This window comes from Cupressus sempervirens, chromosome 6, assembly GCF_028749045.1.
Source record: "Cupressus sempervirens isolate cs-2001-9-10 chromosome 6, ASM2874904v1, whole genome shotgun sequence".
Classification (NCBI taxonomy): domain Eukaryota; kingdom Viridiplantae; phylum Streptophyta; class Pinopsida; order Cupressales; family Cupressaceae; genus Cupressus; species Cupressus sempervirens.
Window position 1 is genome coordinate 504,769,033 of NC_143123.1, and position 11,236 is coordinate 504,780,268.

Genomic DNA, 11,236 nt, shown 5'->3' on the forward strand with positions numbered 1-11,236 from the left:
TACAAGATCATTGTTCTGAATAATCATCTAAAAAATGATTGGATATTTCATCATCAGGATCTGGAAATCAACATGATAAGTAAATTTAATAACGAGTCCAAAGACATCACCATAAAGCAATAGATGTTCACAGAGTCATTCTACACATTTCCTTGGGATCTAGGGATCATCGTGGCAATTAAAGAATGCTTGAGGGCAAGCATTTTCAAAGAGGGGGAGACTGTAATATCCCCATACTGTAAGTAAAAACTATGATTGATCAAAAACAAGTTTAAATTAGAGATTGAAACTTGTAATTATAATAAGGGTGACAATATCTATAATGACTAAGTGGGGGAAAGATATGACACCTCCATACAAGGTGGATGAAAGTCAATGGTTAGTTTATAACTATTTATTGCCAATGACAATGATGATATCCATACATGATTAAGCTAGGGACAGTCCTCTGTGAGCGGCTTGGTCAAATTGGCTATCATTTCCATCAGTCAATATGAGTAATATTGTTGACTACGGTGAACAGTAATATGGAAGTCGTGTATGCAAATATTGCTATATGCTGACTCTATCATACCTATGGCCTCATATGGAGACTATTGCATAAACACCATGGTATGTGATACAATCACTGTGATTGCTAAACAGTGGCCACAGTGGAGGAGTATCTATTGACATGAGTTGTTAATAAGACTATTTGATTGTTTGATATATGAGACGATCATGAATTCTAATCGAGTCAAAAGACTCATCTTTAGATAGGTCTTATTAACATACATCACATTATGAGTTAGTGCAATGATCATAGAATTACTTGAGCAGCCATAGCACTTATAAATGAATGGGGAATAATTGAAGAGGATCGATGCTTTAACATAACAATGAAATTACATTAGTATATTGTTTAGTTTCTTCACCAAAGTTTGCTAAGTCCCAAAGACATTAGACAAGTCTCAAATAAGACAACTCTTCAAGTATGAAGGGAGGCGTCCTTTCAAGGACATCTCCTAAAACGCACACATGTTATGATGATCATTTCATGCTAGGAAGCAGACGAGAATTAATGTTTGATAACATATATATTCCCTTGTGCAAAGTGCTTGGTTAAGAGCATAGAAGTTTACTTCAGAAACTGCTGGTGCAAGTTATTCAATTATATATCAGAGATGGCATTCATCGTAGAAGCACAATCAACTATTGCTATAGCAGAGATGGCTTCACCAATCATAGAATCAGTGGATAGACAAATCAACAATATCAGAAGCGGCCTATATCTCTGCCAGTGAACATCATATTGACCTGTATATGCAGTGTGGGTCATATAAAAAAGGTCAGAGACAGCCATTCGGGTTATCGAGGATATTCTACATTGTTATATTAGACACAGCCCCTTCACATTTGTATACTGCATTCTTGAAAGTATACTTTACATAGATTCAACATTTGCATTTGGAAATATCATTAATTTACATTTCATTGAGATCATAATTATTCATGCATTTGTATACTTAACGAATTGCCTTATTTACTCTTTATAAATTGAAGTTTGGATCAATAAAGCAATTATTCAAGTAGGAATTATATAAGTTCAGTAGTGTCTCATCTATAGCAAAAAGGGACATTACGAATTGTCTCAGAAGGAGACTTGAAGAACATTATTAAAAAAATATTTGTCCCCTGCTGCACACATGAATAAAATACTGTGAATTTGTTGCAATTGTGGATATTCAGAATAATATTCAGATTTTTGTTCTTTCTTTTATGGATTTGCAATTGTAGTTATTGGGAATAAAATTTAGATTGTTCTTTCTTTTATGGATTTGCGCTCGCACTGTCTTGTGTTGGCTGTGTGACTAGGGTGTTTGGCAAAACCCCTTGGTCATGATTGCTTCAGTTTCCCATCCTTAAAAATAAAATCAAACGAATAAGAATGTGGCTCAAAACAGTTGAAAGAGTGAGCACTCCATCTGGAGGGACTTCTACTTATATGTTCTTAATAATAACTATTTTTATATTGTGCTTATTTAACACTGATTAAGGTCCATATTGCTGACAAGAAGTGCATTTGTGTATATATTCAGTAACCATTGTGGTCCATAGAACTATATTACCGAGAGGTTGCCACCAGTTCTTGTACTCAAGTGTCCTATTATATGTTGCATATATATCTAACATGATTATCCACCAATTTTAATTTTTTTTAAACATATCTTCAAGCACCATTTAAATTTTGAAATTGAAGCTGGAAGGCTCAATGAGTTAACCTAGTTTGTGCATAGTACCGGCATTTTGATAAGCTTCTGTAGACATTACATTCCGGTAGTTTATATGTCATAGTAAATTCATTTGTGAATCAATTGGGGAGTTTTCTGTACACTTCCATAGTTGCAATTAGTTGATCTGGGTAGTCATGTCTGAACACTTGACTATTATTGGTTTAATAAATTCAGGGGCATCATAAAACATCCCAGAGCACCTCTTTGTCTGGCTGAAAGCTGCCAAAGTTTGCTTTGTTGGCTTTACATCTGCCAAATGCAATTGCTTCAAAAATCTAATGCCTTTTTAAATTCATGTATTTCTTTACTTGTGCACATCCCCCAACAATCATAGATTCTTAGTTGGAAAAGTCGGACTCACATCGGACTTGGCGACTGAAAAATTGGAGTTGGAGTTGGACCTGACAAAAGAAAGAAACATAGTTTTACAAAAAAACAAACCAAAAGAAATTAGTTCATTTAGAATGTTATACATCTCCAACTACTCAATGTTTGAAATTTCATCATTCATACTCAGTTTCAAACTTTAAAATGTACAACAACGACATAAGTTTATAAATGTTTACAAAACTGAATATAATGATATGTCTAAATGTGAAAAATAGAAAACTATAACTACAACTTTCTCTTTCCTCTCATAATATAACTCAGTTGTTCAGGCCTTGAACTAGCAGGTGCTGAGGTATCTACATGATGAGTTGATTCTTCTCTTCAAGGTCAAAGTTGTTGTCTTTCGCTGCTTTGTTATTGTTTGCCCACTTTTGTCAAGCGTTGCAGACCTGTTTTGAGCAATAATAGATAACAAAAGGAAAAATGAAAAACATGTGTTAAGGCTGTCTGCATTTGAAGACGGTGCCTAAAATCATTTGCAAAGACTTGGGAGCCCCAATATAAGACTTGGGCAAAGTCCATGTCAAAAACTCAGGTGTCCATGGTTTAGACCAGTGTTCCGGGGCTCTGCAAGTCCGAGCAGGACTCTGTGAGTCCAAGGCAGAGGCGGCCTTTCCGAGGCAAATGGCCTCTGGACTTTAACTTGGCCGAGTCCACATGGACTCTGCCAAGTCCCAAGCCCAGGACTCTACTGATTTTTTTTTTAAAATTTAAAAAGATCCGGATTTCTGGAAAGTGTTTTTTTTTTTTTTTTTTTTCAGTATATATTAATTCTGAAAATGATGTTGTGGTATGTCAGGAATTTATTAAGGATTGAATCTTAAATCTTAAATCTTCAACTTTATATTATGTTATTCAGTTTTTTCCTTCAAAAATTCGCTGTTATACTTATGTGATCTATGCAAAATTGTGTATGAGTGTTAAGTAGCTTCCATTTATCTCAATTATTGTGTATTTGATGTTAATTGACTAAATGATGCATGAAAAAATCGTTAAATCCTTAAAAAATTTTGAATTTCATGGGTTTTTCGATTTTTTGACTCTTGGCTAAGTCTGGTCACCGAGCCCGAGTTCGAGTCGGATTTTGACTTTCTGAGTTAGAGGCGAGTCCGAGTCCAACAATGGTTCAGACTCGCTTGGACTTGGCTCTCAAGTCTATGGCAAGTTGACTCAGCTCACTTATGGACTTGTGAGTCCTTCCGAGTCTGACGCGAGTCCAAAGAGTTTTCTAACTGTGAGATCACTTCAATTCCTAGGAAGATCTTCCTGAAAAGACTTAATGCCTCTTCCTTAACATCATTTATGCACTAATAAATAAATATATGGGAAGTCAACTGTGCCAGACAATAATCTGCTTATAAATCTCCAAACCCAAAATCCATGTAAATGACATAAGCTGGGAGGATGCTGACAAATGTTGAAGAGACTATCTTCATTCTTAACCACTAAAAACATCATTTTTCTTAAAAATGTTCAAGACTTTATCGACAGGTCCATTTTTTTAATATTTTCAAATATATCCCTCAAAGAAATTGTATAAGACTTAAGTAACAACTTATGATTGAGCTTGCTTGCAACCTGCTACACAGATAGTCTGACTAAAGGTTTGTATATTTTATTTTAACAAACATACTGTTCTGATTGTCTGGAAACTTCCAGCTTTGTTGTATTGGGAGATTGTGGTAAGAGGGATGAGAGTATTCCTTGATGCCAAATCTTGTGTTCGGGTAAGATGTACCATCAATGTAAAGATTATATAGTCTGCTTGGTGGTAAAGGAGATGCTCTAGAGCATTTTAACATCACATTTGAAACAACCTACAATTAATACTGAGCGATCACAACACATTACATTTGCTTTATCGTTTCCCATGTTTTTCTCTTTACTAAGTGTTTTATACACACATGGCATATTTTACAGTAACAAACAAAAAGATACAGAGCCGAGGTAAACTGAACATTATTGGTGTAGGGTTAGGGCCAGGGAATTTGAAGTTTTCTGTGACAAAGTTAAAATTAAAGCCAGAATGAGGGGTTTTGCTTAAATTTATACTGGTTTTAGATAAAGAGCACTAGGCTACCCCTAAAATAGCAGGCTAGGCATCATGAGAAAATGACATTCTATATTAAGGACAACTATATTCTTTTAAGATTTTACATAAGCCCTCTAAGGTAAAAGTAAAATATATTTTTAGAAGTTCCACACTTTTTTTTATAGTTAGCATGTCAATCATGTATAATGGTTATTTTGATCTAGATGTACTATATTTGACATGAAATGACAAAATTATGTCTTTGTTTGTTTGTCCAAGTAGTACATTGTTATTTTGTTCGATTTTTTCCCTAGCTTTTTCTGTTTTGAGCACTGGTAATTGAATTCCATATATTCTTCTACTACACTGGGTCAATTCTGTGTAAATGGGATACTAGTGAGTCTATAAATTACATTTGTTATTGTTAGGCTTCTTGGTTTTCATGCAGTTTTTTGCAAAAAGTAGTTTCCAGTTATCTTTTTATAATATTCTCTGAGCACAGAACCTTACTTGGCATAGCATTTAAGTTTTAATCCATCTTTTAGGAAATATGGCAGTTCCTCTCGTTTTGGAAATGCCTTAATTCTCAGAACATGTCTCATGTAATCGTGATTAGTTTCTTGGCACAATACCACTCGATAAGTAAAAACTGTTTTGTTTTAACAAGAGAGCCTTGGCATTAGTTTAGAAAATGTTACCAGGTCTGCCATTACACCTGTAAGAAGTGGTCAGTCATGTAGTCTGTTTTGTGCATATTCTCCAATAGGTGCAGTTATAGGAGCATTATTCTCAACCCTGTTATATCATGTTCGATAAGAAATATTTTTGTTTCTGTTATAGGCTTACTGTAACCAATTGTGAAATTAAAAAGTTGTTTTCACTATCAAGTCTTATATGATTTATTTATATATTTAATGTTATTATGTCGAGAGGCATAACCCTACAATGGCAGAAATAGGAGGTTGACAGATTTGTGCACACAAAAAGAGTTGCCTGACATTCCTAACAGATATACATGCATGCCGATGGATCTATCAAGAGTGTAAGAGTGGTCAGGCTGAACTATAGTGGAACTAAGTGGTTCAACTCATGTAATTTGTACTTATATGTTTGGCGTCCTCCATCAGCATTTGTTTTGTCTTTTCGCAAAATGCATTTGTTGTTTCGCAGGTATTTGGTGAGGGAGAAAAGAACAGGTATTTGGTTACATAGACAATCAAAGTTGAGAAGAGGGCACCAGCTCGGGAAAGAAGCTCTGTTGTGGGCTTTCAATGTTTCCAACAGTTGTAGAAAGGGTCTCATGCATGTGACTTTCAGTTCATTTCATTTGGTGGTTTCACATATTAAATTGCAGATGTATTGAGTAATTTCTGCAGATATATTTTAGTTTGTCTTTTGTGCATGACTAACGCATAATGTATGGTATCATTGCTTTTTTGTTAGTGTTTACTTTTGTCTGCTTGCTTAGTATAATGTGTAACTGCATATTGGCAATGTAATCATGTAGTGATAATGGCATTGAAACATCTAACTGCCATGGCTTCGAAAAACACTTTGTACAAACTCATCAAACAAAACTCTATACGCACTCAATCATTTGCAACCTTAAATGTATTGTCAATAGGATTATATGGGTTCTCAATATTGATTTGTGGATACCATCACACAAAATTCTTCTTTTTATAAATTTCCATTTTAACCCGGGGACTCACACCCCCTCCAAATCTCTAAGTACCCGTCCTTGAAACATCCTCGCACTAGGTTCTTGAAGTATCCGAGCACCCCCACCTCTGCCACATTCCACCATTGGGATGTGTACTTGAATTTCTATTTGAATTTTGAGTTTTGAATGTCACTATGTTGAATGTTCACTGGTTTAGGTTCATGTTGCACTTTTGTTATGTTCAAGTATTTCAATTTGGTATGTCATACTAAAATATCATTTCATAACTAGCATTTCAAGTTCTGTATGTATTGTATACAACACCCATCCCTGCCCCACTATCCCCTAGCTGTCCCCCTGCCATCTCCAATTTGAGTCCCATTGCCCCCCATCCCAGAAACTCATCCCAGCATCCTGACGTACCCTAGTACCGATGTTCACTGTAAATTTCTAAACTACTATTGATGATGCCATATTTCATCAGAATTGCAATATCATTAAGAGTGTGTTAATGCCTTAAGGAACTTTGGGGGGGGGTGGTGTACAAACTTCTACAAACATCCAACAAAAACTAAAGCATAGAACTAAATAAAACATCCACACGAGAGAAAATAAACACCAATATTTATCACGGGGAAACCGTTGGGTAGAGGGGAAAATCATGGTGGGAATAAGCACCCACAAATCTCACTACTACAGTAATAAGTTTTCCCTGTTAGGAGCACTACATTCACCTGGTTAAGGGCATTGCCCGATTAAGAGTATTTATAGCCCAGCCAAGAGCTATTACAAAGATTTGTTAAGATTTACTCAGTTAAGGGATTTCAAACTTCTTCTGAGAGTCACCTGGTTAGAGGAGTTGTTCTTTAGATCTGTTAAGATCTTGCTCATCTTGTTAGGAGTGATCCGGTTAAGGGATTTGTTGCCAATTTGTTAGAATCAACATGATTAGGGCCTCCATTTGAGAGATAATGTTGGAGATTAATGATGGAAATGTTGTCATTAATGAATCTGTAGCATACATGATGTACACATAGAAATAGTGATACATGGATACATTCAGCCAATGGGTAAATATACTACATGTAGGAGTCACATAAATATTGAAGGCAGAATATATAAAAGTCATGGTATGGGAGATGTGGCTCACTCGGTCAAGGAAATAATGAAGGTAGTAAAAGATTATGTCTAACAGAAATAAATAACAATCATAGAAGTGGCAGAGGTGATATTGAACATCAACATTTATATGCAGCAACACATATTTGGACAAAATTACATTGGCAATATTAATAAGTTTGAAGTCTGATAATGAAACAAACTAATACAAGGACTGTGACAGACATATATCTCTGCAATGAATGAAAACCTGAAGTAAAGACTGTTTGTTGCAGCAACAAAATTATATTAAATGAAGTATATGCTTCCTAAGCTATGGAAGATAAATTGGGGAAGTCAGACACTAATTGCTAGTGATCTAAGACTTACTCCAGCGCCAAAAGGATAACATATATATTACTCTGAATGTAACATGAATCCAAGAGAATGCGAAACATATTACAGCAGCACCAATAGAAAGAGAGACGGTGGATCCAAATTCTTCATGTAAAACTAATAATGAAGATTGCAGAGATTTAGAAATATGAGAGTATCAGATTTTCATGCAAGGAGTGAATTTTGGCAAATATCGGAAGTCAATTCCATAAGGCTAGACCAGTAAATATCATAAAATTAATGGAGTCATTTCATGTGCTATCCTTTTATATATTTGGTGTTAGACTTGACAAGAGCTTTGTTGGAAAATATATCAGCGGTGTAGCCCATTTTAGTATTACAACGAAGATTCAGACTGAGCAATAACTAACACTATGATGGATACATCTGCGGCAATGATACGGAGTTTGAAGCTAGAGTTTCTAATCTGGCATCAGGATTCAAAGACGTCGACTTATGCAAATACTATTTCATCATACCCCATTTGACTTATCATCCCATTTGGAAGGCAAAACAGTTGATGAAATGATGTTGTATGGGATGCACGATGCAAAGCGTTAATACTCAAAGGGAATATACATAGTTACTGCGGTTGCATCTGTATCACTTCAGATGTATTTTGCCATGGCTTAGTATTAGAAATTATTGCCGAATATGTCGTTGAGAGCTTCTCACATGAGGTGATTCTAAATATGAAGGGTGGAAATGGATTGCAATTGGTAGAATCACAACAGTTGATAATATGAACTTCAACTTACAGACACGTACAACAAATGATACTTAGAGCACCCAATCCGGATCATTCGACAGTCAATCAATAGGCAATCCATCAGAAATGTCTTAACAATTTGAGCAAATAAATAAGTTGTGTTGCGGAGGAGGCATTACCAGCCAAATTGGGCGTCTAGACCAAGTATCCGCAAACAAAGGAATCAGACAGCATAGACACTTCGACGCCATCTTAGTGTGCATGCGGGTGAAAAACTAGTGTAAGAAACGTTTTCCGCTAGTGTTGTTGGATCCCACGATAACGTTCAAGGAGCAAGCCATATTGATAGAGCCCGATAACTCTAGAAGAAGATTGGCGTCTTCAAACAATGGCAAAGAAGGATGCGATGCATTATAATAAGAATCGATAAATTAATAAATACCAAACATCGGGAGCAGCTTTAACAGGATCTTGCCGAGTTAGTAAGAAATAGCCTAAATAAAAAATATATATAGAAAAAGGAAGAGGTTTTTTGTTGCTTTGTTGACTTTTAAAAAACTTTTGACACCGTCTCGAGAGACAAGCTTTGGTTCAAGATGGAAGAACTGGAGATTTTTATGCATCTTAGAGTTGTTGTTCATAGGATGTACGAAGAGGTGAAAGTCAAAATCAGAACTTTAGATGGCATTTTAGAATGTTTTAGGAGCGATAGCGGGGTCAAACAGGGCTGCCCTTTATCTCCTACTTTGTTTGGTTTATATATTGACAAACTGGAAGAGTGGTTAAACATGCAAAAGGGTGAAGGCATTCAGCTAGGTGAATTTGTTATAAAGCTGCTCCTATATGCGGACGATCTCATTTTAATTGCCAAATCTGCTTGTGGTTTGCAAGATCATCTATCTTCTCTTGAGCGCTTTTGTGGAATGGTGGGGATGAAGGTCAATATCAACAATACTAAGGTTATGATTTTCTCTAATAATAAAAAACAACATCAACGTGAATTCTATTACAATGGAAGTGTTCTTGAAGAAGTTGCGGAGTATAAATACCTTGGCATCGATTTCAACAAAAAACTAAGCTGGTCTAGTTATAGGTATAAAAGGACATTAGGTGGGTGGAAGGCTTTTTATGCTCTTTAGAATAGGTGCCGTGAAGCGGAGTTGTGGGATTGGAAAACTATTCAAACCTTGTTCGATCTTCTTGTGCTGCCAGTTGTTCTTTACGGGTGTGAATTATGGGCCAATAACACTACTATAGCACAATGGAAACAAATCGAAAGAATCCAAAAGCGCTTAATCACAAGCAAGTTTAAAATCAAAAGCATTGTTCCATATGATATCATGCTAAGTGAAATGGGGGCTGCTCCTATTGAGGCGCTTGTTATGGTTTGCCTTCTAAACTATTTAAAAAGAATCGAAAAAATGGAAGAGGATAGATGGCCTAAAGTTGTCTTTAGTGACACACTATGTAAGCGAAAAAGGACATGGATGCAACAAAACATCAAATGGATGAGTAAATGGAATATTCAATTCAATATGTGCTCCACAAATAATAAAGAAATAAAGATTTTTGTTATGGAGAAATTCTACAAGAGAAATTGGGGAAGTGAGATCGGGAGGAAGAAACTATATTATATAAATAAGTTCAACCCCACTTGTGATCGACTTCAAAAAGCGTACATAGGAGCCAACATTTCTTGGAGAGCTAAAATTCGTATTGCTCAGTTGAGAACCAACTCTCACCAACTTCATTGTGAGACCAGGCGTTGGAAGAGGCCAAAGGGGGCTTGGGAAGAGAATTTGCAGATTTTGCAATTTTGGGAAAGTGGAAACTGAATAGCACTTTATTTTAGAATGTGCAGCCTACAAGGATAGCAGAGATAAATTTGCGGATACTATATGTGACAGTTCTTGGCATAACCTATTTAACGAAGAGTACATTGAGCAATTGGGTGGACTCATCATCATTCTACACAAGAAGCAAACAATGTTACTTAAGTCCACTTGAGTTGTCTTGCTGTCCCATAGGCTATTTTTAGCCTCGTGGGCATTAATTTTTTATCTATCTATCATGAAAGGAAGACATATTTAGAAAAAATCAAGTCATTAAAAGATTTTGTTAAAAATAGGCAATTATGATTAGAGCAGTCATTTTATGAAGAGAGGCAATTTATTTTTGAGGCACGTCTTTTAAAATTTGACAGGTAGCATTCTCTTGTTTTTGAGATATAAATAAGATCAAGACAAGATATTTGACATAGAACAATCATTCACAGGAAGAACTTGTATGGAGGAATAAGGGCTTAAAATGACTTTGTAGTATAAATTCAATTATTTTATTTTAATAATAAAATATAAAGTCCTTTGTTTATTTCTAAATGGCACGGGGATTTAAACTCTAGTCGATTTGTCCTTTATAATCATTTAAAAAAATTATGTAAGCAATTTAAATATTGGATAAGTGGACATGGTCATTTAATATTTTAAATTCGATCATCATAGATATAATGAAATATATAATTATTTTTGTATTTGTGTTTAATTTGTCTCCCTACCAGAGGAGTTAAAATTGAATTTGGACTAATTTAAGATTGCATAATATTTGGTTTGTAGCATCTTGATTATTAAATTGTGGACAATTCAAGTGCATAAGAACTTTATAAAGTTGTATGTGAA

The 11,236-nt window shown here is 35.3% G+C and overlaps 1 long non-coding RNA gene across 1 annotated transcript; it reads right to left on the bottom strand.

Moving 5' to 3' along the window:
- Window positions 1-2,208: 2,208 nt before the first annotated feature.
- LOC149553234 (uncharacterized) lies at window positions 2,209-8,948 on the bottom strand. The gene is made up of 2 exons (XR_016353405.1): window positions 8,741-8,948; window positions 2,209-2,674 (listed from the first exon to the last, which is right to left on the bottom strand). It is a non-coding gene; the product is annotated as an uncharacterized LOC149553234 (long non-coding RNA).
- Between the last annotated feature and the right edge of the window lie 2,288 nt (window positions 8,949-11,236).